This window comes from Adiantum capillus-veneris, chromosome 6 (genome assembly GCF_014529385.1).
Source record: "Adiantum capillus-veneris isolate H3 chromosome 6, ASM1452938v2, whole genome shotgun sequence".
NCBI lineage: Eukaryota > Viridiplantae > Streptophyta > Polypodiopsida > Polypodiales > Pteridaceae > Adiantum > Adiantum capillus-veneris.
The window spans coordinates 38,316,057-38,342,845 of NC_140936.1; the positions used below are offsets into that span (position 1 = coordinate 38,316,057).

A 26,789-nucleotide genomic window follows, 5' to 3' on the forward strand; every position below is an offset into this window, starting at 1 on the left:
AGGGAGCATAGGGTAGGGGAATGAGAAGGGAGAGAGTGGTAGAGCACATGGCGGATAGGTGGGAGTTGATGGCGAAGACTTGCACGAGGATTATGGCCATCATCCTTCATTTATTTGCCCTTCATCTTCTATAGCCAAGGGTGTAGAGGTCATGCTCAAGACAAGCATGGTGATTGCGGTGATGGTGATGGTGTGGGTGTGTGTGTGTGCACTAGGCACACACACTGCATAGTGTGTTCTTTGGTGATGTTGTGTGTTTTTGTGTGATGGTGACCCCTCTTTATATAGGGGAGAAGGGGGGAGAAGTTCTAGAATTTAGAAATGAAGAAATCATTATCTACATAGGCCATGTGACAGTGGGCCCCACTTGTCTGGCTGTGTGTATATGTGCCAGAACAGCAGTCTCATGAGAGAGAGACTAAGAGAGAGAGATGGGTTGATGAAAAAAAAGTGAGAGGTGACATGGAGAATAAAGTAATTACAAGAGGGGAGAGAGAGGAGTGTGTTCAGAGGTGAATCTATTTGCAGATGTTTGTGAACACAAGAAAAATCAGGTAACCACCGGGTGGGGATGGGTTTGTGGGCACCTTTTTCAGTAAAACTGAGTGTGTGTGAGTGTGGGGGAGGTTATTTAGTTACAAGACAAGAGACATGGCGCCCTTTAGAGAAATAGGGGGGTATTTGGGTCATGGGATATGATAGGAGAGAGAAAGAGGGGGTGGGGTATACTATTTTGGAAGATAGGGTAAGTTGCATGTGAGTCAGGGTGCATTATTGGTGAGTTATAATGCATTATTGGTGAGAGGTGGGGTAGCTTGAGGGGAGAGAGAAAGGAGAAAGGACAAAGGGAAGAGAGAGGGGGTTGACCTTTGAGTGGAGGAGAGGAAAAAGGGACACCCGGCGGGGCAACAGTGAAGAAAAAGAAGGCAAGGTGGGGATGGGCTACCCCGCAGGCATGAGGTGGCCTATTTTACCTTTCTTATATATTTACATAGTCATACTTTATTTTTTTCTTACTTTTTCCAATGCCTTTTATCACTCCCTCCATAAGAGGGGGTTTTCATGGGGTGGGGACGAGAGAAGAGGGGTATGGGAGCTTGGCTTGTGAAAGCCCCCATCAATGTGTGTGAACACACTAGGACCTTCTTTCCCTCTTTAGGATGTTTTCCCCCCGTGCATTGTATATACGCCCATTACCCTTTGTCTTCTCCAAGTTGTGTGTTTTTCTCTGCAACCCTAATTCCAACAATTGGTATTCGAGAAGGTTGCATCCTCCTGGGTTTAGTCGCTAGCAACTCCAGTACACACCTACTCACTTTCTCTAATTTCTGTGAGCTTTGGGGAGCGTTCACAGGGTGAGATTTCTCATTCGGGCTCATTTCAGCCTCCGTTTCCAGTACAAGCAGGTCTGGACTTGCAATTTTGTCATTTTGTGCAAAATTTTTGTCAGTGTTGTTTTTGGCATAACACGTCCTATACAGTGTTTCGTGGGTTGTGCTATGTAGAATGAGCTAGTCTCACTTATTTTCTCCTTATTTTGGGAAGTTTTCACATCAGGTGCAGACATTTTCCATGGCTAACAGCAACACAGATGTGTTCAAGATGTTTGCTGCTACTGAGGACAGGTTGGATATTGGGGACAATTACCCTATGTGGGCTTACATGATTCAACATGTTCTTGTGTCAAAGGTCATCTGGAATATTGTGGAGGGAATTGATGTATGTCCTGGTTCTGAGGATGTAGGCGATGTTAAGGATGTTGCAGGTCTTGCTGCTATTAGAGTTGTTTTGCCTATGACATAACAAGCTCGTTGGGATTTAAAGGATGCGTAGGCTCATGCATTGATTGTGTTGTTTGTGAAGCGCACTATTACTCCTCACATTTTTTCAACAAAAATCTGCAAAACAAGCTTGGGATATTCTAGCAGGTCTTTATGCAAGACGCAATGAGGCTAAAATTGCTTTGCTGCGTAAAGAGCAGGAAATGAAGATTATGCATGAGGAAGATGATATGGACACTTACCTTGCTGGTGTCAAGGATATCAATGAGCAACTTATTTCTGCATGTGAAGTCATTTCAGAAAGCTCCCTTGTGTAGATTGTTCTTAATGCCTTACCAGATTCTTATCAGACTTTTGCTAGTACTTGGAGACTTATGACCCAAGGAAATCCTGAGTCACTTCCAAGAAAAATAGGACTAGGAAACGTGCAATTGAACAGGCTTTTATTGCTTCTCAAAGAAAGGCTGGTAACAGCAATGTAGCCACTTCTTATGGTTCTACTTTGAGTGGCAAATATAATGTTCCCAATGCTTCTGCAATTCGTCTAGAAATCCTGATGATAAGAAAAAAAAGAAAATGTGTTTCCATTATTGTAAAGCTAATGACCACTCGATCAAGCACTGTCCTAAGTTGAAGGTCAAAGAGACTAAGAACCAAGAGGGTGGTTCCACTGCAAATGTTGGTTCCACTACAAATGCAGTCATTGTTGAGTCTTTTGTCGAAGGAGGCTAGGATGCTGATGTTGATGCAGAATGGGCTTTTAGTGTAGAGTGCACTTATAATCCCATTGTTCATGATGCATGCATGTCAGTTGCTGTGAATTCACATGTGTGGTATATCGATAGTGGTGCTACAAAGCACATTACCTCACATCACGAATTGTTCACCTCTCTCGAGTCTGTCCCTCATGGGAATTCAGTCACTTGTGCCAACAATGCCTCTTATCCTATTCAGGAAGTTGGAAAGATTGTTTTTACTGTTGCAAATGATAGCTCTTTCACACTTGTTGATGCACTTTATGTACTTGGAATCGAGAAGAATCTTTTGTCCGTATTGGCATTTGCTAGACTTGGACTTGTAGTCAGATTTGTGGATGACATATGTACAGTTCATGATTTCAATTTTGGTGATGAAATTGTTGCATCTAGCCTTTTGTGCCGTGGGCTGTATAAGCTCACTCTCTTTTTCAGATGAAAAACTGTGGCATGCACGTTTTGGGCATCTGAATTATGCCAGTTTGTTGCGTTTGCAAAAATCTAATATGGTTGCTTCTTTGCCGCCTCTTGAAGCACTTGTCAAACTGTTTGTGAAGGCTGCATTTTGGGTAAAATGCAGCATTGTAAGTTTTCAAAGCATGGTTTAGTTAGGGCCACATGCAAGTTGCACCTTGTGCATTGTGATGTTTGTGGGCCCATGCAAACTCCATCCTTGGGCAATTACCTCTACTTCGCATGACTTTCATTGATGATTACTCCAGGCGTGCATGTGTATTTTTGCTTAAAGAGAACTGTGAATTTGTTATGTGCTTCAAACAATTTTTGGCTATGATTGAAAATGTCTCGAAATGTAATATGGGCACCCTCCATTCCGATCAAGGGGGGGAGTATATGTCTCATGAATTCAATGCATTTCTGGCTAGTAATGGGATAAAACACCAATGTATAGTGCCTTATACGCTTCAACAAAATGGTGTAGCTGAGAGGAGAAACAAGTCACTTACAAAAATGGAACCATGTATGGTCAAAAGTGAAGCTTTGTCGCATTCTTTTTGGCTTGAGGCCATCATGTGTGCCACTTATGTACTTAACAAGTTTCCTACGAAAGCTTTGCACTCTATTACTCCATATGAAGCATGGAATGATAGAAAGCCTTCTATTGAGCACATGCATGTTTTTGGTTGTTTGGCATATGCTTTGGTGCCACAAACAGAGCACAAAAAATTGGATGATAAGGCTGTCAAATGTATTTTTGTTGGGTTATAGTGATGAAAGCAAAGGTTACAGTTTGTATCATCCACAAACAAAGCGTATTCTGGTTTTACAAGATGTAGGTTACAATTTGTATCATCCACAAACAAAGCGTATTCTGGTTTTACGAGATGTAGTGTTTGAGGAAGATTTTGTTCAACCCTAATTGTCTTGTACTAGAGACAGTCATGTAAGCTCACAAGACATTTAATTTTTATTTGCCTCTTTTCAGTGTGGTGGAAGTTCAAATGTAAATTCCAATGAGGCAAATGTATAGCCTATGGAGGTTTTTGAAAATATTATAGATCAACCTATTTACTGATGTAGATATACATGATGTACTTGATAAGGAAATAGCTGAAAATGAGAAAGCTAGAGGTATGCCAAAATTGATGGTGAATACATTACGTGACACTAAAATGGTTGCACCTTTGTCTAGTCGTACTAGTTCAGGCTTTGGCCATGCATCTTATGCATCAGATTGTTATGCTTTGGCTGTGTCTAGCTTACATGTGTTGAGGAACCTCTGTCTTTTGATGAAGCACAAAATTCAAAAAATTGGATGGCTGCAATACAATCAAAATTTCATGCACTTATAGAAAATGACACATGGACTTTATGTGATTTTCCTCCTGGAGAAAAGGACATTGGCACGAAGTGGGTTTACAAGTTGAAATGCAAGCCGGATGGATCATCGCCATAAGGCTCAACTTGTTGCAAACGGTTACTCACAGCAAAAAGGCATAGATTATGAATAAAATTTGGCTTCCACTTGTCGTATGACTACTGTGCATTTTCTATGTGCATTGGCATCTCATTTTGGTTGGGATGTACATCAATCAGACATTGTTACTGCTTTCTTGAATGGTGACATATTTGAGGGAGTTTGTGTAACGCAGCCTCGCAGTTTTGTCAGGAAAGGACAATAGGACAAAGTTTGCAGATGTAAGAAGGCTTTGTATGGGTTGAAGCAATCTCCTCATGCTTGGTATGAGAAAGTTGACACTCATTTGGTCAAACGAGGCTCTTGTAATAGTCGAGCAGAAAGAACATTGTATGTAAAGCGTGAGGGTGATGTACTTCTCATTGTTGTTCTTTATGTGGATGATTTTTAGATCTCACTGGTCTCAATGAGGCACATATTGCTGAATTTAAGGCTGATTTGAACGCTACTTTCAAGATGAAAGATTTGGGGTTGTTGCATCATTATTTGGGCATACAATTTAAGCAGTGTGATGGTGGTATTGCCTTGTATAAAAAAAGCTACATAGAGACATTTCTATGTAAGTTTGTACTTGAGGATTGCAAACCTAGTGCCACTCTAATGGAAACAGGTTTGAAGTTGAGTCTACATGATGGTGCCGATCCTGCTGTTGTCACTCTTTACCAAACTGTTGTTGGTTGCCTCATGTATGTATGCAACACGAGGCCAGATATTCAGTTTGCAGTCTCACAAGTCAACAAATTTATGCATAGCCGAGGGTCTAAGCATTGGCAGGATCTCAAGAGGATTTTCCGCTACCTTAGTGGAACTTTACATCTTTGCTTGTTTTATCCTAAGGGGGGATCATTGCCGCCAGACTTACATGCTTTTTCGGACTCAGATTGGGCTTCTTGTTATGACACGCAAGTGTCCATAAGTGGTTTTTGTTTCTAGCTTGGCAATTCATGCATATCATGGTTGAGCAAGAAGCAACCTACTGTGGCCACTTCTAGTTGTGGGGATGAGTATAGGGCAATCTTCACAACTACCATTGAGTGTGTATGGCTTAGACATCAACATGGCTTACGTGCGAACACACGACAACCTTGTAGATCTTTTCACAAAGGCATTGTCTCATGAGAACCCCGAAGCTTCCCACAAAGCTTTGTGCTTACTCCCCTTTGTGGACTGATCATGTCCTCAGGGCATGGCACTTCTTTTTACTCATGTGCCAGCTCTCGTTCACCACATCACTCCAGGGGGGATTTTTTACCATATACATGTGGTACTGATGTGTGTAACCACACTAAGACCGTCGGTGCATTTTTTTCCTCACTAGGAGTTTTTTTCCCCATGCATTGTATATATGCCCATCACTCTAGGGCTATCTCTTTGCATTGCACACTAAGAAACACAATCTCTATTATGTGCCTTGAACTTCCTTTGTCTTTCTCCAAGTTGTGTGTGTTTCTTTGCAACCCTAATTCCAACACTGGCGACACAAACACGGCATGTGAGTAAAAGCAAGGAGGGGGAGTGAGGAATCAACACCAAAAGAGGGAGAAATGGGCGAGATTCTTCTTGCACAAGCTTACACAGACTCCATGGTTACAAAGAGGAAAAAACCCTCACTAGCTCTTTTCAAGCTTCACTAGCAAAATGGCCCTTTACAATTCTTTGAAATCCCTCTTATAGGGAGATTATACTTGTAAAATTTAAAAAGGTGGGTTCTTTTTGACCCGTACATCTCTAAGAGCTCAATTTTCATGAGAAAAAGGGTTTTAGACTTGATCACTAGCCTTATACAGATAAGCCACTATTAAAATCAAAAACCACAGTGTAAGTCCAAAAGACCTCTGCATGGCAAGCTCCCCTTTTGCTTTATGTGGCAATGCTGCTGTCACGATGTTGATCCCTTCATGAAATGGCCGCCTTAGGCCCTCATGCCATGGGTGTCACCCCTAAACTGTCCCTGAGGAAACCTTATGACAGCCTCCTTCCATCTCATGCCCTTGGAGGCTCTGCATGACCCATGATAGCCACCCACCTTCCCTTGATTTTTCCTCACCACCGTCAGCTTCTGGCTCTCCACAAGCCCTAACGTGCAGCTGGCTCAACCCGCCTACTTGCAGCTCCTTGTATTTGCTCACCAGCTCCCTCCTGACCTCAAAAACATGCCTACGGTTATGCTTTGTGGCTGCTCTAGAGCCCTCAACTCTCAGCCTTCATCACCTGCTGTTGACCACGGCAAACTCCCCAAGTTGCACCCATTTGGGCATCCCGTCTACAGTCCATGGAGCAACTCTCCACTTTTTGTTTTTCCGAGAAAAAGATCCTTCTATTAGTTACTGAAACTACCCATAGGGCAACAACCACCTCTTCAAGAGAGGGCTACAACAACCATGGTGGGAGACTCTCCCAATGAAAAAACCAGCATATGTACAATGGGTCCAAATCAAGAAATGGGGGGAGGGAAAAGCCACACAGGTGGTCGGTAGTGCCATCATAGTACACCGTGGACCATCGTGTAGAAGGGCCCATGACGCCAGAGTCGTAGGAAAGCCTCTCTCCGCTCCCGCATGCGGTCGAAGCTGCCCTCTAGTCCCTCGAGCTATCCTCTGAGAGTGTGAATCAGCTCTAGCCAAAATCGCGAACAGTCTCTGCTGGTGGCACAAGGCGAGCCTCAAAGATGCGAAAACAATGGGCCCGCTAGATGAACTAGAGTGCCAGGCCACTGATGAGCTCCCAACACACCTCTCTCTCGCTGCACCACTCTTGTGGAGTAAGCTCTGTAGTAGCAGGCTAAAGTGTAGGTCGCCCCTCCTACATCACTATCATCCTGCTCGTCAAGGATAGCTCCAACTGAAGTGCCGGGCCGGTGAGGGTGGACCAACCGCTGCTCCCCAAGTGTACTGTCAAGCTGTCGAGAGAGAAGGCATCAATCGAAGAACTCGTAGCCACACCTTTTGGGCCAAGGGACAGTCCAACAGACCGTGATGCTAACTCTCCACAAGATGGTCACAAGCTGCACATGAGGCCGAGACACCACTATGCACTAGCCAGCTCCCAACTGTTGTAGCTTTGTGTGCGACTAGCCACTAAAACAAGATGACTCGCCTCAGCTATCTAGAGTCCCACAACCTCTCCAAAAATACTGCCAAGAACTCAGATGTGAGACCCTCCTCCACCCAATGAGGTGCTGCAACAGCTGGACAGGCCTCTCTCTGTGCTCCTAGTATATGTGGTCCCAGATGAACAGTGTACTGAAAGAACGGGAGTCCTGGATGCTCTGCAGAAGAGAAGGGATCCCTCCATAGACACTCACCAAGATCCCACTGTACTCGTGCCAGTGGACAACACTCCCATGACCACAACCTTTAGTGTCCAGTCTCAAGAGTTGCTTGGTCAAGATCTATGACACAAGTCCTCCCACAGATTCCCACTACTCGGATCCTCTGAACACAACACTCTGCCACCTATGGGGCCTCTACAAAGACTTGCTGAATAAAAGGGATGGAATAGTCTCTGAGCAGGCCCTGATTGAGATTAGAACCTCCAATCTTGTGAAGGCTCCCATCCACCGGGGTGCTACTGGCTCGAGAGGCGTGAGACACTCAGCTGGAACTCACTCCGAGATGTCCTGGCACATGCTCTGCACCCCTCTCATGCCCTGTAGTAGCTGAAGACCCTGGACCTCCTCTGAGAAACCTGGGAACTCTAGCCAGTCACCTCAAGAGCACGCTGGACCCACTGCCATGGGACCCCTGAAAACATGAGACCGATTGCCAACCAAGTGGTCTCTCTGAGTGCTAACCATGGGGTTCTAGACGAGGGGTTCCGTAGTCTCTCCTTCGTACACGTAGGCTATCTCTTCTCCAAGCCACACCGCTCCCAAGATCAAAGCAAGCTCAGAGCGAAGCGGTCCTACAGTCTCCTGCTCAAACCAACTCTACAGATCTAGTCGAAGGTTGCCAAGGGCCTCCTGCTTGAGGCACCCTAGCACAAAGCCGTTGTAGCAAGAACTCCTTCCAGGGCTCCTCACCTGGAAGAAGTCCCCTGAAGATGAACTTCCCAATAAGGGATCTACTCTGTTGTGCTAGATCAATGATCCCAAGTCCTCTCTATGAACAAGGAAGAGTGATGACCTGCCAAGCCACTTTGGATCGGTCTATCTAAGTGTCACGTCCTGACCAAAGGAAGTTCTTGATCAGCCTCTCTACCTAACTGCAAAGATCCAGCAAGAAGTGATGTACCACATATTGCCAACAACACCTGGTTTGAAACTACTACTCTGCCAGCCAAAGAAAGTCATGCTTAGATCCAATGTAACAACTTTCTCCTAATAGACAGGAGAAGGGGAGAAATCTGCTGCTCCGGAGACAAGTCCAAACCCATTTGACAGCCCAACTGTAGTGAATTACAGTCCCTGGGGGAATCCACGTAAAACCCTCTCCTGGCATCCAATCTGGCATAGGAGCACTATCAACTAAGAAAGCCACTGTCTTTTTCCAGTTTATCAGTGCCTCCAATGCACAACAGAATGTCTCCAGATCCTTCTCACACCTGTGAAGGTTGGCCTCTTGGCCATCTAAGTACAAGGCTGAGTCGTCGCGGCAAACTCAGTGTCCAAAAGCTCATCTCCCCGAATAGGAAGTGCTAAGCCCTATAGACCAACCTGCTGTGACACTAAAAACCTGCTCATCGCCTCCGCATAGAATAGAAAGATGAAGGGAGCAAGAGGAAATCCCTGTCTGACCGAGCGCGTAAGCATGAAGCGATCACCTCTACCTCCTGCCAAAAGTACCTAACTATGAGCATGTCTGTACAAAGATGACACCCCGCTGATCCAAGCATCTAAGAAGCCCATCTTGCATAGAGTGGCCTCTAGAAAGTCCTAGTCAACTATGCCGTACGCCTTCTCAAAGTCGAGAAGAAGTAAAGATGTTAAGGATACTATGTTCCTTGACAAAACCTGTCCGAGTCCCATGTATAAGGCTATCTAGAAGTGGCTCAATCCTCAAACTCAGAGCCTTGGCAATAATTGTTTACGCTGAGTTGAGCATGGTGATGGGGCACCACTGTAGAATCTCATCCAAGGAGCCACCCTCCTTGGGAATGAGGTAGATCAGGCCCTCACTTATGCTGCCAGGCATCACTCCTGTGTGAAAAATGTACTGAAAAGAAATACAGAGATCTGGGCCAAGCAGATCCTAGTACTCCAAGAAAAATTTGGGAGTCAACCCATCCTCACCTGGACAGCTACCACGGGGAAGGGCCCTAAGAGTTGTGTGCAGATCCTCAAGATGAAGTGGAAGATCAAGCCTCTCACACATCTCCTCAGTCACAAGACAAGGCATTTGTGCCCAAACCTGCTCCTGCATGCATCCTTACGCTCTGCAGACAATAACTCACGATAAAAGTAAGCAGCAACTGCACGCATATCCTCGGGCTCAGAAGCAACTGAAACGCATGGCCTCCTCAATTGGCTGACCTTGGCATGTGAGTGCCGAAGTCCCACTACCTCAAAGAAAGCACCAGTCACTCTATCGCCCACCTAGCAAGCTCTTGTCGAGCCTACTGTAACTGCTCCTCCAACCAAGGACTGTCTGGATGATCCTCTTGTATCCTCTGAAGCGAAGAAATGCCCCATCTGAGACGCTGCTCCTCCTCTCTCGTGGAATCCCCGCGAGCTAGAGACTCCTGGAGAAAAAAGCAGCTAATCTAGGCTAGGCCTAAGGCCACTCTGTCAGCAGGAGACTTCTGCCTATCCAAGATCTTTCTACAAAGAGCCTCTACCCGCTCTCTGAGTGGATGAGTCCAATAAGACTTTCTCTTGTATGCGAAGCATCGTGCTCCCACTCCTCTGCCTGTCTGCTACTGTGAGGATCACCGGTGCATGGTCCGAGAAGGAGGTCCCTCTCAGAATTCCCACTGTCCCTCCCAAGTGACCGAAGTGGTCCCTACTGTATAAGCGATCTATCCGCGATAGATTCGCTACTCCCACTCTGCGGTCTGACCGAGAGAAGGCAACGTTGTCTGGGGACCTCACAAAACCGCAGAGTGGGAGTAGATTCACTACTCCCACTGTGCGATCTGACCGAGAGAAGGCAACGTTGTCTCGGGACCTCACAAAACCAGAGTGCTGCCAAACATCCGAAACCCTCAGAGTCATAAAAAACCTCTCCCAAGCTGCCAGCTCAACTCCATGCACTATAGCATGGCTTCCACCAATCCTATGAGAAGGGTCCTCCAACATGTTGAAGTCCCCTCCTATGCACCAGTGTTCTGCGTGCGGTAGAGACTCAACTATCTGAGACCAAAACTATGCCCGAGCACTCGCCACATTGGGTACATAGATATTCAGGAAACCCATTAGGCCACCCTGAACCTGCATAGTAATCCAATGAGCCCTACCTGGCACACTAATCCCTCTGCCCACAATGACCTGCTGCAAAAAGTCCGCATTAGTCATACATACCCTACCCTAGATGCCTCCAGGTCCAAAAGCAGCTAACCAAAAAGTATCATATCGTCCACGCAAGCGCTGACCCTAATATCTAATGCAGCTCTCACACATATGGTGCTCCTGAAGCATAAGGAGATCAATCTCTCCTCCCACAAGGCAGCACTAAAACTCCTGACGAACTCGGCCCCGCTGACGTTGAAACTGGGGTCCACCTAGTCTCTGCACATTCCATGAGACGATCCTCATGGGAAGCGAGAGAGAATAGATTATGCCGTAGTAGCTAGATGGCTATCTTCGAGGCTGGATTGGATGGGGAGTAGTCCGCATCCGAGCGTCCTCTAGATAGGCGTGACTGCATCGAGTGCCTAAGCAGAGCGGGCCGTACGTAAAGCCACCTCCTCTGTCCAGGAGTCCTCATGAATGTATACAGATCATGGCAAGCACTGTGTATCGGTAAAGAAGTAAACCAAAATGTGCCTACATCCTGCTAAATCTGGAGGTGTCACTACAAACTTGGCCAATGGCCACAAAGTCTGGAGCATGTCTGTAACTCCTAGTTCTCCCATGTGGTGAGAGAACTCTAGGACTTGAGTGTGCGACCATCTCAAGACTAAGTCCAGAATCCACTCTATTTGGTCTCTTTCGCAAAAGGGGAAGGAGAAGCCATTTGCTGAGTCCAAGGCCTCTGTCCCCCTAGCGGCAAGGAGTAGAACATGGACCCTGAAGCAGGCTGCCTCATGGTCTGCTGAGGGATCGCTGAGAAAACGAGTGAAGTCATAGTTGAAGAAGTCCCATCGGGGAGCAACTCTCCACTTATGTGTTTTCCCTTAAATTCTTACCTTCTCCCTTTCTATTGATGACGTGGTTGAGAATGGCGACCACTCCTCTTTCTTGGAGACGTCCTCGGCCTATGCAGCTTCTCTGCCTTCTCTCAATCAGAGCCCGCCCCCCTTCTCCTTGGCAGTCGGCCACCCGCTCTCAGCTCGCCCCACTCCACCAACGGCTCCTGTAGTGCACCCTGTGAGCTGAGGTACCTCTCCCTCACTCTATGTTCTTGCTCTAGAGCCCTCAGTTCTTGCCCTCCTTTTTACAGACTTCTACAAGTGGGAGCCTTGAGAAGGCTCGCAGCATGGCCTCCATGCTCAGCACTACGCCACCGTATCTCCCTCATATACACACACGCGGGTAACCTTGCTGGTGGTGGCCCCCATGCAAGGCCATGCTCTCTATGTTTCCATCACCTTTTCTTATTTTTGAAGCCAAGGGGTGATTCCCACCTAGAGAAAGCCTCTCAAGACCATGACTCCAGAAAAACCTATTCGGAGTGAACCCTTTGAAGCACCCTCGTCTTGTCAAGCAAGGTTCTCCATAAACTTATTAGCGGGTTTCCGTGGTTTGATCGCTATGCTTGATGATGGCCAAAATTCTTCGTGCTCGATTGCCATCTTTAATAGTCAAAGGATTGTCCCTAGCGAGCTTGGCCTCCAAATCCTACACAGAAAGACTTCTTGCATCCACTATAGCAGTCACATAGAAATGTCAACAGTGGTCGATCATAAGATTGTGAGGCTCTCAAATGAAGTGGTTAGGGAGAATCATTAATCCATCATCTTTAGCCAGCCCTCTAGTTGATCATTCACGCTCAACTCAAGCTTCATTGGAGACATTGTTGGCTGCTTTGATAACACTCCCTCTACTGCCTCCTCCTATTGGATACTTGAACTAAAATCCCACCTGGATCAAAGGGAAATCTCTCAGCCTCCCTACTTCAAGACCGATTCCCACCTAGATTCCAAACAAGATGGACATATCTTCCCTTCCCATGAGGTGACATACGAGGGACATCACCCACCTCCAATAAGAGATCATCAAAGAAAACAAAGTCATCATACACGCCATTAGCACAGCCCTCATCCTCTAAGACTAGTTCACCTCGGCTCTCGTTGCTACAAAGAAACTTTGACTCCACACTCACCACATCTCTGACTCGTCTAGGAAGCATATGCTCCGCAAGAGAGAGAAAAGCCTTCCCTCCCTCTTGTTGTTGGAGCTTCTCATCAAGATGTACACCCTGTATGAGATAGACATTTTCTTCATTGAATTCCTCTACTTTATAAGTGTCGAGAGAGGTGGCTTTCAGCATTGCCTACTGCATCTGTTGCTCCCCTGACTCTTGAGCACTGGACAAGCTTCTCATATCTCTAATCTTGCTTAAAGCCTTGTCGATATAGGTGGCTGCTTAACAGATCTGTGTCAAGATTGGGACAAAAATTTGCAACAAAATAGCTGGAGTAAATAATTGCGATTATTTACATCTTCTACAAAAATTGATATTCTTGCACATTTGAGTATACCACAAGGTCAGGCATATCAAGTAAACCACAAAAATCAATTTTGGTGAAATTTGGATCACAAAAGTCAGACTTAAGCCAGATTCTTGAAAACCGAGTCTCTGGACACGAGATTGTTGATAATTTGACAAATTTTGTTCAAACTTAGTGAAAGTTGTCTAATGAGAATGGGTTGAGAGATTACCTAATGAGTCCATTTTCTTGTGAATGTTAGAAGTTTAGCTAGTAGCACCCACTTATTGGCACATTCACCTCTACTTGGGAGATTTTTGGGATAAAGGCGTTGTGCCTTTACTGTGGGCTGGACTTTCAATGTTCGATCGTCCATTGACCACACTAATCTTATTCTTCATATGCCAAAGAAAAAGGATCTCCTGACATCTTAGAGGATTGGTCCACCCACATAGCACATTAGGCAGGGGGAAGGGGGTACACACCCAGAAAAAAAAAAGTGCACCTCTCTACAACTAAGGGTAAACACAACACCCCAATCCACTAGGATTCACCTTCAATATCCACAAAAAGTTCACATGTACACACTTTACAAAAGCTCCAGCACCTGTTACATTCCCAACACTTCAATTCCACACCAGAGACTCATGCAACCTCTCTCTCTCTCTCTCTCTCTCTCTCTCTCTCTCTCTCTCCTGTGCTCCTTGCTTATACATACATTGGTTTGGGGTTGCACTCAATGGGCAACACAAGCACTACACACGAGTAAAAGAAGGGAGGGGGGGGCGGGGAACCAACACCAAAAGAGGGAGAAAATAGGCGAACTTCTTCTTGCACAAGATTACATAGACTCCATCCATGATTACACTGAGGGAAAAATCCTCTCACTAGCTTCTTTCAAGATTCACTTGCAAAATGGACTTTTAAAATTCTTTGAAATCCCTCTTATAGGGGGGCTATACTTGAAAAATTTTAAAGAGTGGGTTCTTTTTTACCCATATAGCTCTAGGAGCTGAATTTTTGAAATTGAGGTGAATTTTATCCACATAGGGGGTACAATTTTAACACCCTTTGTGAATTGAAGACACTTCAGAACCTCATTCCCTCGCACAATCCTTGAGAGAACCTCTTTGAGCTCATTTTGGTTTTCACAGCGCCGTGACAACCCAAGACATCCACTTGGCCTTCAATATAAAAGGAATGGCCCCACTTTTGGGTGCGAGAACACCACCTCCAAAGGTTTTGCCATGTCATTAACCACACCATGCAAGTAGCACCACCCAACGACCGCCACAGCCACCACCACCGCCACAAAAAGTTGCCACAAAGATCCACACACAGCTTCCAATGGGCTGGAAGCCATAGCCGACGAGCTCGTGGAGCTCTCTCCCCACTTCACTGGCTATAGAGGGTACTCTTTCTAGGCCATATATCTTGCACATTTTGATTGGGGATGCTTCTATGCCAAAGTTGTGTAAGACACCCATAGAGCGTTGGCTCATCGTCTAACGCTTTGTACCACACTTTCACTTTGCCATGCATCACCAACAAAAATTTTTGCATTTTGTTGTCTTTGTTTGGCATCTGTAGTGACTACATATACATCTTGAAATCCGCAATCCATTCATTCCGACTCTCATCGCCTCACCATCACCTGTGAAAATTGGACCATAGCTCCGAGATGCCATCCTAGAAGATAGAAAGGCGGAAGGGGGTACACATCCGTAACACAAAATGTGAGGCTCTCTACAGCCCAAGGTAAACACAACACCCTAATCAATTGGAATTCACCTTCAGAATCCACAAAAACTCACATGTACATGCTTAATTCTCAACACCAATATGTACACACATGCTTTACGAAATCTCCAACACATTTTACATTCCCAACACTTCAATTCCACACCGCAAACTTGCACAAACTTCTCTATCTCTCTTACTTTTCTTGTACTGACATCAGCTCAGGGTTTCACTCCACCGCACCGCAACCGGCTGCTACTATATACATGTGGTAGTGATGTGTGTGAACACACTAGGACCTTCTTTCCCTCTTTAGGATGTTTTTCCCCCTGTGCATTGTATATACACCCATTACTCTAGGGCTATCTATCTTTCCATTGCACACTAAGTAGCACACTCTCTATTGTGTGCCTTGAGATTCCTTTGTCTTCTCCAAGTTGTGTGTTTTTCTCTGCAACCCTAATTCCAACAATTGGTATTAGACAAGGTTGCATCCTCCCGGGTTTACTCGCTAGAAACTCCAGTACACACCTACTCACTTTCTCTAATTTCTGTGAGCTTTGCGGAGCGTTCACAGGGTGAGATTTCTCATTCGGGCTCATTTCAGCCTCCATTTCCACTACAAGCAGGTCTAGACCTGCAATTTTGTCATTTTGTGCAAAATTTTTGTCAGTGTCGTTTTTGGCATAACACGTCCTATACAGTCTTTTGCGGGTTCTGCTATGTAGAATGTGCTAGTCTCACTTATTTTCTCCTCATTTTGGGAAGTTTTCACATCGGGTGCATACATTTTCCATGGCTGACAGCAACACAGATGTGTTCAAGATGTTTGCTGCTACTGAGGACAGGTTGGATATTGGGAACAATTACCCTATGTGGGCTTACATGATTCAACATGTTCTTGTGTCAAAGGTCGTCTGGAATATTGTGGTGGCAATTGATGTATGTCCTGGTTTTGCGAATGTAGGCGATGTTAAGGATGTTGCAGGTCTTGCTGCTATTAGAGTTGTTTTGCCTAAGACATAACAAGCTCGTTGGGATTTAAAGGATGCGTAGGCTCATGCATTGATTGTGTTGTCTGTGAAGCACACCATTACTCCTCACATTTTTTCAACAAAAATCTGCAAAACAAGCTTGGGATATTCTAGTAGGTCTTTATGCAAGCCGCAACGAGGCTAAAGTTGCTTTGCTACGTAAAGATCAGGAAATGAAGATTATGCATGAGGAAGATGATATGGACACTTACCTTGCTGGTGTCAAGGATATCAATGAGCAACTTATTTTTGCATGTGAAGTCATTTCAGAAAGCTCCCTTGTGTAGATTGCTCTTAATGCCTTACCAGATTCTTATCAGACATTTGCTAGTACTTGGAGACTTATGACCCAAGGAAATCCTGAACTTCTTAAGTTTGATGCATTATGAACATTTCTGTTCTAAGAGTCACTTCCAAGAAAAATAGGACTAGGAAACGTGCAATTGAACAGGCTTTTATTGCTTCTCAAGGAAAGGGTGGTAACAGCAATGTAGCCACTTCTTATTGTTCTACTTTGAGTGGAAAATATAATGTTCCCAATGCTTCTGCAATTCGTCTAGAAATCCTGATGATAAGAGCAAAAAGAAAATGTGTTGCCATTATTGTAAAGCTAATGACCACTCGATCAAGCAGTGTCCTAAGTTGAAGGTCAAAGAGACTAAGAAGCAAGAGGGTGGTTCCACTGCAAATGTTGGTTCCACTACAAATGCAGTCATTGTTGAGTCTTTTGTCAAAGGAGTCTAGGATGCTGATGTTGATGCAGAATGGGCTTTTAGTGTAGAGTGCACTTACAATCCCATTGTTCATGATGCATGCATGTCAGTTGCTATGAATTCACATGTGTGGTATATCAATAGTGGTGCTACAAAGCAAATTACCTCACATCGCGAATTGTTCACCTCTCTCGAGTCTGTCCCTCATGGGAATTCAGTCACTTGTGCCAACAATGCCTCTTATCCTATTCAGGGAGTTGGAAAGATTGTTCTTACTGTTGCAAATGATAGTTAATGCACTTTATGCACTTTATGTACTTTATGTACTTGGAATCGAGAAGAATCTTTTGTCTGTATTGGCACTTTCTACAGTTGGACTTGTAGTCAGATTTGTGGATGACATATGTACAGTTCATGATTTCAATTTTGGTGATGAAATTGTTGCATCTAGCCTTTTGTGCCGTGGGCTGTATAAGCTCACTCTCTTTTTCAGATGCAAAACCGTGGCATGCACGTTTTGGGCATCTGAATTATGCCAGTTTACTGCGTTTGCAAAAATCTAATATGGTTGCTTCTTTACCGCCTCTTGAAGCACTTGTCAAACTGTTTGTGAAGGCTATATTTTGGGTAAAATGCAGCGTTGTATGTTTTCAAAGCATGGTTTAGTTAGGGCCACATACAAGTTGCACATTGTGCATAGTGATGTTTGTGGGCCCATGCAAACTCCATCCTTGGGCAATTACCTCTACTTCGCATGACTTTCATTGATGATTACTCCAGGCATGCATGTGTAATTTCGGTTAAAGAGAACTCTGAAGTTGTTATGTGCTTCAAACAATTTTTGGCTATGATTGAAAATGTCTCGAAATGTACTATGGGCACCCTCCATTCCGATCAAGGGGGAGAGTATATGTCTCATGAATTCAATGCATTTCTGGCAAGTCATGGGATAAAACACCAATGTACAGTGCCTTATACGCTTCAGCAAAATTGTGTAGCTGAGAGGAGAAACAAGTCACTTACAAAAATGGAACCATGTATGGTCAAAAGTTAAGCTTTGTCGCATTCTTTTTTGCTTGAGGCCATCATGTGTGCCACTTATGTACTTAACAAGTTTCCTACGAAAGCTTTGCACTCTATTACTCCATATGAAGCATGGAATGATAGAAAGCCTTCTATTGAGCACATGCATGTTTTTGGTTGTTTGGCATATGCTTTGGTGCCACAAACAGAGCACAAAAAATTGGATGATAAGGCTGTCAAATGTATTTTTGTTGGGTTATAGTGATGAAAGCAAAGGTTACAGTTTGTATCATCCACAAACAAAGCGTATTCTGGTTTTACGAGATGTAGTGTTTGAGGAAGATTTTGTTCAACCCTAATTGTCTTGTACTAGAGACAGTCATGTAAGCTCACAAGACATTTAATTTTTATTTGCCTCTTTTCAGTGTGGTGGAAGTTCAAATGTAAATTCCAATGAGGCAAATGTATAGCCTATGGAGGTTTTTGAAAATATCATAGATCAACCTATTTACTGATGTAGATATACATGATGTACTTGATGAAGAAATAGCTGAAAATGAGCAAGCTAGAGGTATGCCAAAATCGATGGTGAATACATTACGTGACACTAAAATTGTTGCACCTTTGTCTAGTCATACTAGTTCAGGCTCTGGCCATGCATCTTATGCATCAGATTGTTATGCTTTGGCTGTGTCTAGCTTACATGTGTTGAGGAACCTCTGTCTTTTGATGAAGCAAAAAATTCAAAAAATTGGATGGCTACAATGCAATCAGAATATAATGCACTTATAGAAAATGACACATGGACTTTATGTGATTTTCCTCCTGGAGAAAAGGACATTGGCACGAAGTGGGTTTACAAGTTGAAATGCAAGCCGGATGGATCATCGCCATAAGGCTCAACTTGTTGCAAACGGATACTCACAGCAAAAAGGCATAGATTATGAATAAAATTTGGCTTCCACTTGTCGTATGACTACTGTGCATTTTCTATGTGCATTGGCATCTCATTTTGGTTGGGATGTACATCAATCAGACATTGTTACTGCTTTCTTGAATGGTGACATATTTGAGGGAGTTTGTGTAACGCAGCCTCGCAGTTTTGTCAGGAAAGGACAATAGGACAAAGTTTGCAGATGTAAGAAGGCTTTGTATGGGTTGAAGCAATCTCCTCATGCTTGGTATGAGAAAGTTGACACTCATTTGGTCAAACGAGGCTCTTGTAATAGTCGAGCAGAAAGAACATTGTATGTATAGCGTGAGGGTGATGTACTTCTCATTGTTTTTCTTTATGTGGATGATTTTTAGATCTCACTGGTCCCAATGAGGCACATATTGCTGAATTTAAGGCTGATTTGAACGCTAATTTCAAGATGAAAGATTTGGGGTTGTTGCATCATTATTCGGGCATACAATTTAAGCAGTGTGATGGTGGTATTGCCTTGTATCAAAAAAGCTACATAGAGACATTGCTATGTATGTTTGGACTTGAGGATTGCAAACCTAGTGCCACTCCCATGGAAACAGGTTTGAAGTTGAGTCTACATGATGGTGCCGATCCTGCTAATGTCACTCTTTACCAGACTGTTGTTGGTTGCCTCATGTATGTATGCAACACGAGGCCAAATATTCAGTTTGCAGTCTCACAGGTCAACAAATTTATGCATAGCCGAGGGTCTAAGCATAGGCATTTTCCGCTACCTTAGTGGAACTTTACATCTTGGCTTGTTTTATCCTAAGGGGGGATCATTGTCGCCAGACTTACATGCTTTTTCGAACTCAGATTGGGTTGCTTGTTATGACAGGCAAGTGTCCATAAGTGGTTTTTGTTTCTAGCTTGGCAGTTCATGTATATCATGGTTGAGCAAGAAGCAACCTATTGTGGCCACTTCTAGTTGTGGGGCTGAGTATAGGGTAATCTTCACAGCTACCGTTGAGTGTGTATGGCTTAGACACCTTATGAGACTGATTTGGGTGTTGGGTAGGACACCTCCAACACTATCTACACTGACAGTCAGAGCGCATTGGTAGTTGCGAGGAACCCAGTTTTTCATGCTCGCACAAAGCACATTGAGGTGCATTACCATTATGTGAGGGAGAGGCTCTTAGCACGAGAGATCAACTTGGCGTACGTGCGAACACAAGACAACCTTGCAGATCTTTTCACAAAGGCATTGTCTCATGCGAACCTCGAATCTTTTCACAAAGCTTTGGGCTTACTCCCCTTTGTGGATTGATCATGTCCTCAGGGCATGGCACTTCCTTTTACTCATGTACCAGCTCTCGTTCACCACATCACTCCAGGGGGGATTTGTTACCATATACATGTGGTACTGATGTGTGTAAACACACTAAGACCGTCGGTGCATTTTTTCCCTCACTAGGAGGTTTTTTCCCCGTGCATTGTATATATGCCCATCACTCTAGGGCTATCTCTTTCCATTGCACACTAAGTAACACAATCTCTATTGTGTGCCTTGAACTTCCTTTGTCTTTCTCCAAGTTGTGTGTGTTTCTTTTCAACCCTAATTCCAACACCGGCAACACAAACCCAGCATGTGAGTAAAAGCAGGGAGGGGGAGTGAGGAATCAACACCAAAAGAGGGAGAAATGGGCGAGATTCTTCTTGCACAAGCTTACACAGACTCCATGGTCATAAAGAGGAAAAAACCCTCACTAGCTCTTTTCAAGTTTCACTAGCAAAACGACCCTTTACAATTCTTTGAAATCCCTCTTATAGGGAGACTATACTTGTAAAATTTAAAAAGGTGGGTTCTTTTTGACCCGTACATCTCTAAGCGCTCAATTTTCATGAGAAAAAGGGTTTTAGGCTTGATCACTAGCCTTATACAGGTAAGACACTATTAAAATCAAAACCCACATTGTAAGTCCAAAAGACCTCTGCATGGCAAGCTCCCCTTTTGCTTTATGTGGCAATGCTCCTTTCAGGATGTTGATCCCTTCATGAAATGGCCGCCTTAGGCCCTCATGCCATGGGTGTCACCCCTAAACTGTCCGTGAGGCAACCTTATGACAGCCTCCTTCCATCTCATGCCCTTGGAGTCTCTGCATGACCCATGATAGCCACCCACCTTCCCTTGCTTTTTCCTCACCACCACCAGCTTCCGGCTCTCCACAAGCCCTAACGTGCAGCTGGCTCAACCCGCCTACTTGCAACTCCTTGGATTTGCTCACCACCTCCCTCCTGACCTTAAAAACATGCCTACGGTTCTGCTTTGTGGGTGCTCTAGAGCCCTCAACTCTCAGCCTTCATCACCTGCTGTTGACCACGGAAAACTCCCCAAGCTGCACCCATTTGGGCATCCCGTCTACAGTCCATGGAGCAACGCTCCACTTTTTGTTTTTTCGAGAAAAAGATCTTTCTATTAGTTACTGAAACTACCCATAGGGAAACAACCACCTCTTCAAGAGAGGGCTACAACAACCATGGTGGAAGACTCTCCCAATGAAAAAACCAGCATATGTACAATGGGTCGAAATCAAGAAATGGGGGGAGGGAAAAGCCACACACGTGGTCGGTAGTGCCATCATAGTACAGCTTGGACCATGGTGTAGAAGGGCCCAGGATGCCAGAGTCGTAGGAAAGCCTCTTTGCGCTCCCGCATGCGATCAAAGCTTCCCTGTAGTCCCTCGAGCTATCCTCTGAGAGTGTGAATGAGCTCTAGCCAAAATGGCGTACAGTCTCTGCTGGTGGCATAGGGCGAGCCTCAAAGATGCGAAAACAACCGGCCCGCCAAATGAACTAGAGTGCCAGGCCACTGATGAGCTCCCAACACACCTCTCTCTCCCTGCACCACTCTTGTGAAGTAAGCTCTGTAGTAGCAGGCTGAAGTGTAGGTCGCCCCTTCTATATCACTATCATCCTGCTGGTGGAGGATAGCTCAAACTGAAGTGCCGGGCCCGTGAGGGTGGACCAGCCACTGCTCCCCAAGTGTACTGTCAAGCCGTGGAGTGAGCAGGCATCAATCGAAGAACTCGTAGCCACACCTTTTGGGCCGAGGGACAGTCCAACAGACCGTGATGCTAACTCTCCACAAGATGGTCACAAGCTGCACATGAGGCCGAGACACCACTATGCACTAGCCAGCTCCCAACTGTTTTAGCTTTGTGTGCGACTAGCCACTAAAACAAGATGACTCACCTGACCTATCTAGAGTCCCACAACCTCTCCAGAAATTCTGCCAAGAACTTAGATGTGAGACCCTCTTCTTGCCAATGAGGTGCTGCAACAATTGGACGGGCCTCTCTCTGTGCTGCTAGTATATGTGGTCCCAGATGAACAGTGTACTGAAAGAACGGGACTCCTGGATGGTTTGTAGAAGATAAGGGATACCTCCATAGCCACTCACAAAGATCCCACTGTACTCGTGCGAGTGGACAACACTCCCAAGACCACAGCCTCCAGTGTCCAGTCTTAAGAGTTGCTTGGTCAAGATCTATGACACAAGTCCTCCCACGGATTCCCACTACTCGGATCCTCTGAAAACAACAGTCTGCCACCTACGCGGCCTCTACTATGACTCGGTGAAGGCGTCCCCCACCATGGAGCTCGAATAAAAGGGATGGAATAGTCTCTGAGCAGGCCCTGACTGAGATTAGAACCTCTAATCTTGTGAAGGCTCCCATCCACCGGGGTGCTACTTTCTCAAAAGGCATGATCCACTCAGCTGGAACTCACTCCGAGATGTCCTCGCACATGCTCTGCATCCCTCTCATGCCCTGTAGTAGCTGAAGACCCTGGACCTCCTCTGAAAAACCTGGGAACTCTAGCCAGTCACCTCAAGAGCACGCTGGACCCACTGCCATGGGACCCCTGGAAACATGAGACCGATTGCCAACCAAGTGGTCTCTCTGAGTGCTAACCATGGGGTTCTAGACGAGGGGCTTCCGTAGTCTCTCCTTCGTACACGTAGGCTATCTCTTCTCCAAGCCACACCGCTCCCAAGATCAAAGCAAGCTCACAGAAAAGTGGTCCTCCAGTCTCCTGCTCAAACCAACTCTACGCATCTCTGTGATGATCCATCTAGTCGAAGGTTGCCAAGGGCCTCCTGCTTGAGGCACCCTAGCACAAAGCCGTTGTAGCAAGAACTCCTTCCAGGGCTCCTCACTTGGAAGAAGTCCCCTGAAGATGAACTTCCCAAGAAGGGATCTACTCTGGTTTGCTAGATCAATGATCCCAAGTCCTCTCTATGAACAAGGAAGAGTGATGACCTGCCAAGCCACTTTGGATCGGTCTATCTGAGTGTCACGTCCTGACCAAAGGAAGTTCTTGATCAGCCTCTCTACCTAACTGATACAAGAACTCGCAAAGATCCAGCAAGAAGTGATGTACCACATAGTTGCCAACAACACCTGGTTTGAAACTACTACTCTGCCAGCCAAAGAAAGTCATGCTTAGATCCAATGTAACAACTTTCTCCTAATAGACAGGAGAAGGGGAGAAATCTGCTGCTCCGGAGACAAGTCCAAACCCATTTGACAGCCCAACTGTAGTGAATTACAGTCCCTGGGGGAATCCACGTAAAACCCTCTCCTGGCATCCAATCTGGCATAGGAGCACTATCAACTAAGAAAGCCACTGTCTTTTTCCAGTTTATCAGTGCCTCCAATGCACAACAGAATGTCTCCAGATCCTTCTCACACCTGTGAAGGTTGGCCTCTTGGCCATCTAAGTACAAGGCGGAGTCGTCGCGGCAAACTTAGTGTCCAAAAGCTCATCTCCCCGAATAAGAACTGCTAAGCCCTATAAACCAACCCGCTGTGACACCAAAAACCTGCTCATCACCTCCACATAGAACAGAAAGATGAAGGGAGCAAGAGGAAATCCCTGTCTGACCGAGCGCGTAAGCATGAAGCGATCACCTCTACCTCCTTCCAAAAGTACCTAACTATGAGCATGTATGTACAAAGATGACACCCCACTGATCCAAGCATCTAAGAAGCCCATCCTGCAAAGAGTGGCCTCTAGAAAGTCCCAGTCAACTATGTCGTATGCCTTCTCAAAGTCGAGAAGAAGAATCGCGAGGTCCTCACCACGGAGGCGTGCCAGGGAAGAAGCCTCCCAAAAAGTAAAGATGTTAAGGATACTGCGTTCCTTGACAAAACCTGTCTGAGTCCCATGTATAAGGCTCTCTAGAAGTGGCTGAATCCTCAAACTCAGAGCCTTGGCAATAGTTGTTTAGGCTGAGTTGAGGATGGTGATGGGGCACCACTATAGAATCTCATCCAAGGAGCCACCCTCCTTGGGAATGAGGTAGATCAGGCCCTCACTCATGCTGTCAGGCATCACTCCTGTGTCAAAAATGTACTGAAAAGAACTACAGAGATCTGGGCCAAGCAGATCCTAGTACTCCAAGAAAAATTTGGGAGTTAGCCCATCCTCACCTGGACAGCTACCATGGGGAAGGGCCCTAAGAGTTGTGTGAAGATCCTCAAGCTGAAGTGGCAGCTCAAGCCTCCGACACATCTCCTCAGTCACAAGACAAGTCATTTGTGCCCAAACCTGCTCCTGCATGCATCCTGACGCTCTGACTGGGACTCTGCAGATAGTAACTCACGATAAAATTCAACAGCAACTGCACGCATATCCTCGGGCTCAGAAGGAACTGACACGCCTGGCCTCCTCAATTGACTGACCTTGGCATGTGAGTGCCGAAGTCCCACTGCCTCAAAGAAAGCACCAGTCGATCTATCGCCCACCTGGGTCCGCTGAGATGCCTGTCGGTGAAAAGCAAACTCATGTCACCTCTCCTTTGTGCTAGCAAGCTCTTGTCGAGCCTACTGTAACTGCTCCTCCAACAAAGGAATGTCTGGATGATGCTCTTGTATCCTCTGAAGCAAAGCAATGCCCCATCTGAGACGCTGCTCCTCCTATCCCGCAGCATCCCAGCTAGCCAGAGACTCCTGGAGAAAAAAGCGGCTAATCTAGGCTAGGCCTAAGGCCACTCTGTCAGCAGGAGACTTCTGCCTATCCAAGCTCTTTCTCCAAAGAGCCTCTACCCGCTCTCCGAGTGGCTGAGTCCAATAAGACTCTCTCTTGGATGCGAAGCATCGTGCTCCCACTCCTCTGCCTGTCTGCTACTGTGAGGATCACTGGTGCATGGTCCGAGAAGGAGGTCCCTGCCAGAATGCACACTGTCCCTCCCAAGCCACTGAAGTGGTCACTACTGTAGAAGCGATCTATCCGCGATAGACTCACTACTCCCACTCTGCGGTCTGACCGAGAGAAGGCAAGGTTGTCTAGGGACCTCACAAAACCAGAGTGCTGCCAAACATCCGAAACCCTCAGAGTCATAAAAAACCTCTCCCAAGCTGCCAGCTCAACTCCATGCACTATAGCATGGCTTCCACCAATCCTATGAGAAGGGTCCTCCAACATGTTGAAGTCCCCTCCTATGCACCAGTGTTCTGCGTGCGGTAGAGACTCAACTATCTGAGACCAAAACTATGCCCAAGCACTCGCCACATTGGGTACATAGATATTCAAGAAACCCATTAGGCCACCCTGAACCTTCATAGTAATCCAATGAGCCCTACCTGGCACAGTAATCCCTCTGCCCACAATGACCTGCTGCAAAGAGTCCGCATTAGTCATACATACCCTACCCTAGATGCCTCCAGGTCCAAAAGCAGCTGAACAAAAAGTATCATATCGTCCACGCAAGAGCTGACCCAATGTCTAATGCAGCTCTCACACATATGGTGCTCGTGAAGCATAAGGAGATCAATCTCTCTTCCCACAAGGCAGCACTGAAGCTCCGGACAAAGTCGGCCCCGCTAATGCTGAAACTGGGGTCCACCTAGTCCCTGCACGTTCCATGAGACGATCCTCATGGGGAGGGAGAGAGAATAGATGATGCCGTAGTAGCTAGATGGCTATCTTCGAGGTTGGATTGGATGGGGAGTAGTCCGCATTCGAGCGTCCTCTAGATAGGCGTGACTGCATCGAGTGCCTAAGCAGAGCGGGTCGTACGTAAAGCCACCTCCTCTGTCCAGGAGTCCTCATGAATGTATACAGATCATGGCAAGCACTGTGTATCGGTAAAGAAGTAAACCAAAATTTGCCTACATCCTGCTGAATCTGGAGGTGTCAGTGCAAACTTGGCTAATGGCCACAAATTCTCGAGCATGTCTGTAACTCCTAGTTCTCCCATGTGGTGAGAGAACTCTAGGACTTGAGTGTGCGACCATCTCAACACTAAGTCGAGAGTCCACTCTGTTTGGTCTTGGTCGCAAAAGGGGAAGGAGAAGCCAACTGCTGAGTGCAAGCCCTCTGTCCCCCTAGCGGCAAGGAACAAAACATGGACCCTGAAGCAGGCTGCCTCATGGTCTGCTGAGGGGTTGTTGAGAAAACGAGTGAAGTCGTAGTCAAAGAAGTCCCATCGGGGAGCAACTCTCCACTTATGTGTTCTGCCCTTCAATTCTTACCTTCTCCCTTTCTATTGATGACGTGGTTGAGTATGGCGACCACCCCTCTTGCTTGGAGACGTCCTCGGCCTGTCGAGCTTCTCTGCCTTCTCTCAATCAGAGCCCGCCCCCCTTCTCCTTGGCAATCGTCCACCCCCTCTCAGCTGGCCCCACTCCACCAACGGCTCCTGTAGTGCAGCCTGTGAGCTGAGGTACCTCTCCCTCACTCTATGTTCTTTCTCTAGAGCCCTCAGTTCTCGCCCTCCTTTTTACAGACTTCTGCAAGTGGGAGCCTTGAGAAGGCTTGCAGCATGGCCTCCATGCTCAGCACTACACCATCGTTTCTCCCTCATATACACACACGCGGCTCTCCTTGCTGGCGATGGCCCCCATGCAAGGCCATGCTCGCTATGTTTCCATCACCTTTTCTTATTTTTGAAGCCAAGGGGTGATTCCCACCTAGAGAAAGCCTCTCAAGACCATGACTCTAGAAAAACCTATTCCGAGTGAACCCTTTGAAGCACCCTCGTCTTGTGAAGCAAGGTTCTCCATAAACTTATTAGTAGGTTTCCGTGGTTTGATCGCTATGCTTGATGATGGCCAAAATTCTTCGTGCTCGATTGCCATCTTTA

The 26,789-nt window shown here is 45.9% G+C and overlaps 2 pseudogenes; both read left to right on the plus strand.

Annotated features, from left to right (window-relative positions):
* LOC147455363 (uncharacterized) overlaps positions 1-12,033 on the plus strand; it is a 53,592-nt pseudogene extending 41,559 nt beyond the window's left edge.
* Positions 12,034-20,541: 8,508 nt separating this feature from the next.
* On the plus strand, positions 20,542-26,667 carry LOC147455364 (uncharacterized; annotated as a pseudogene).
* The last annotated feature ends 122 nt before the right edge of the window (positions 26,668-26,789 follow it).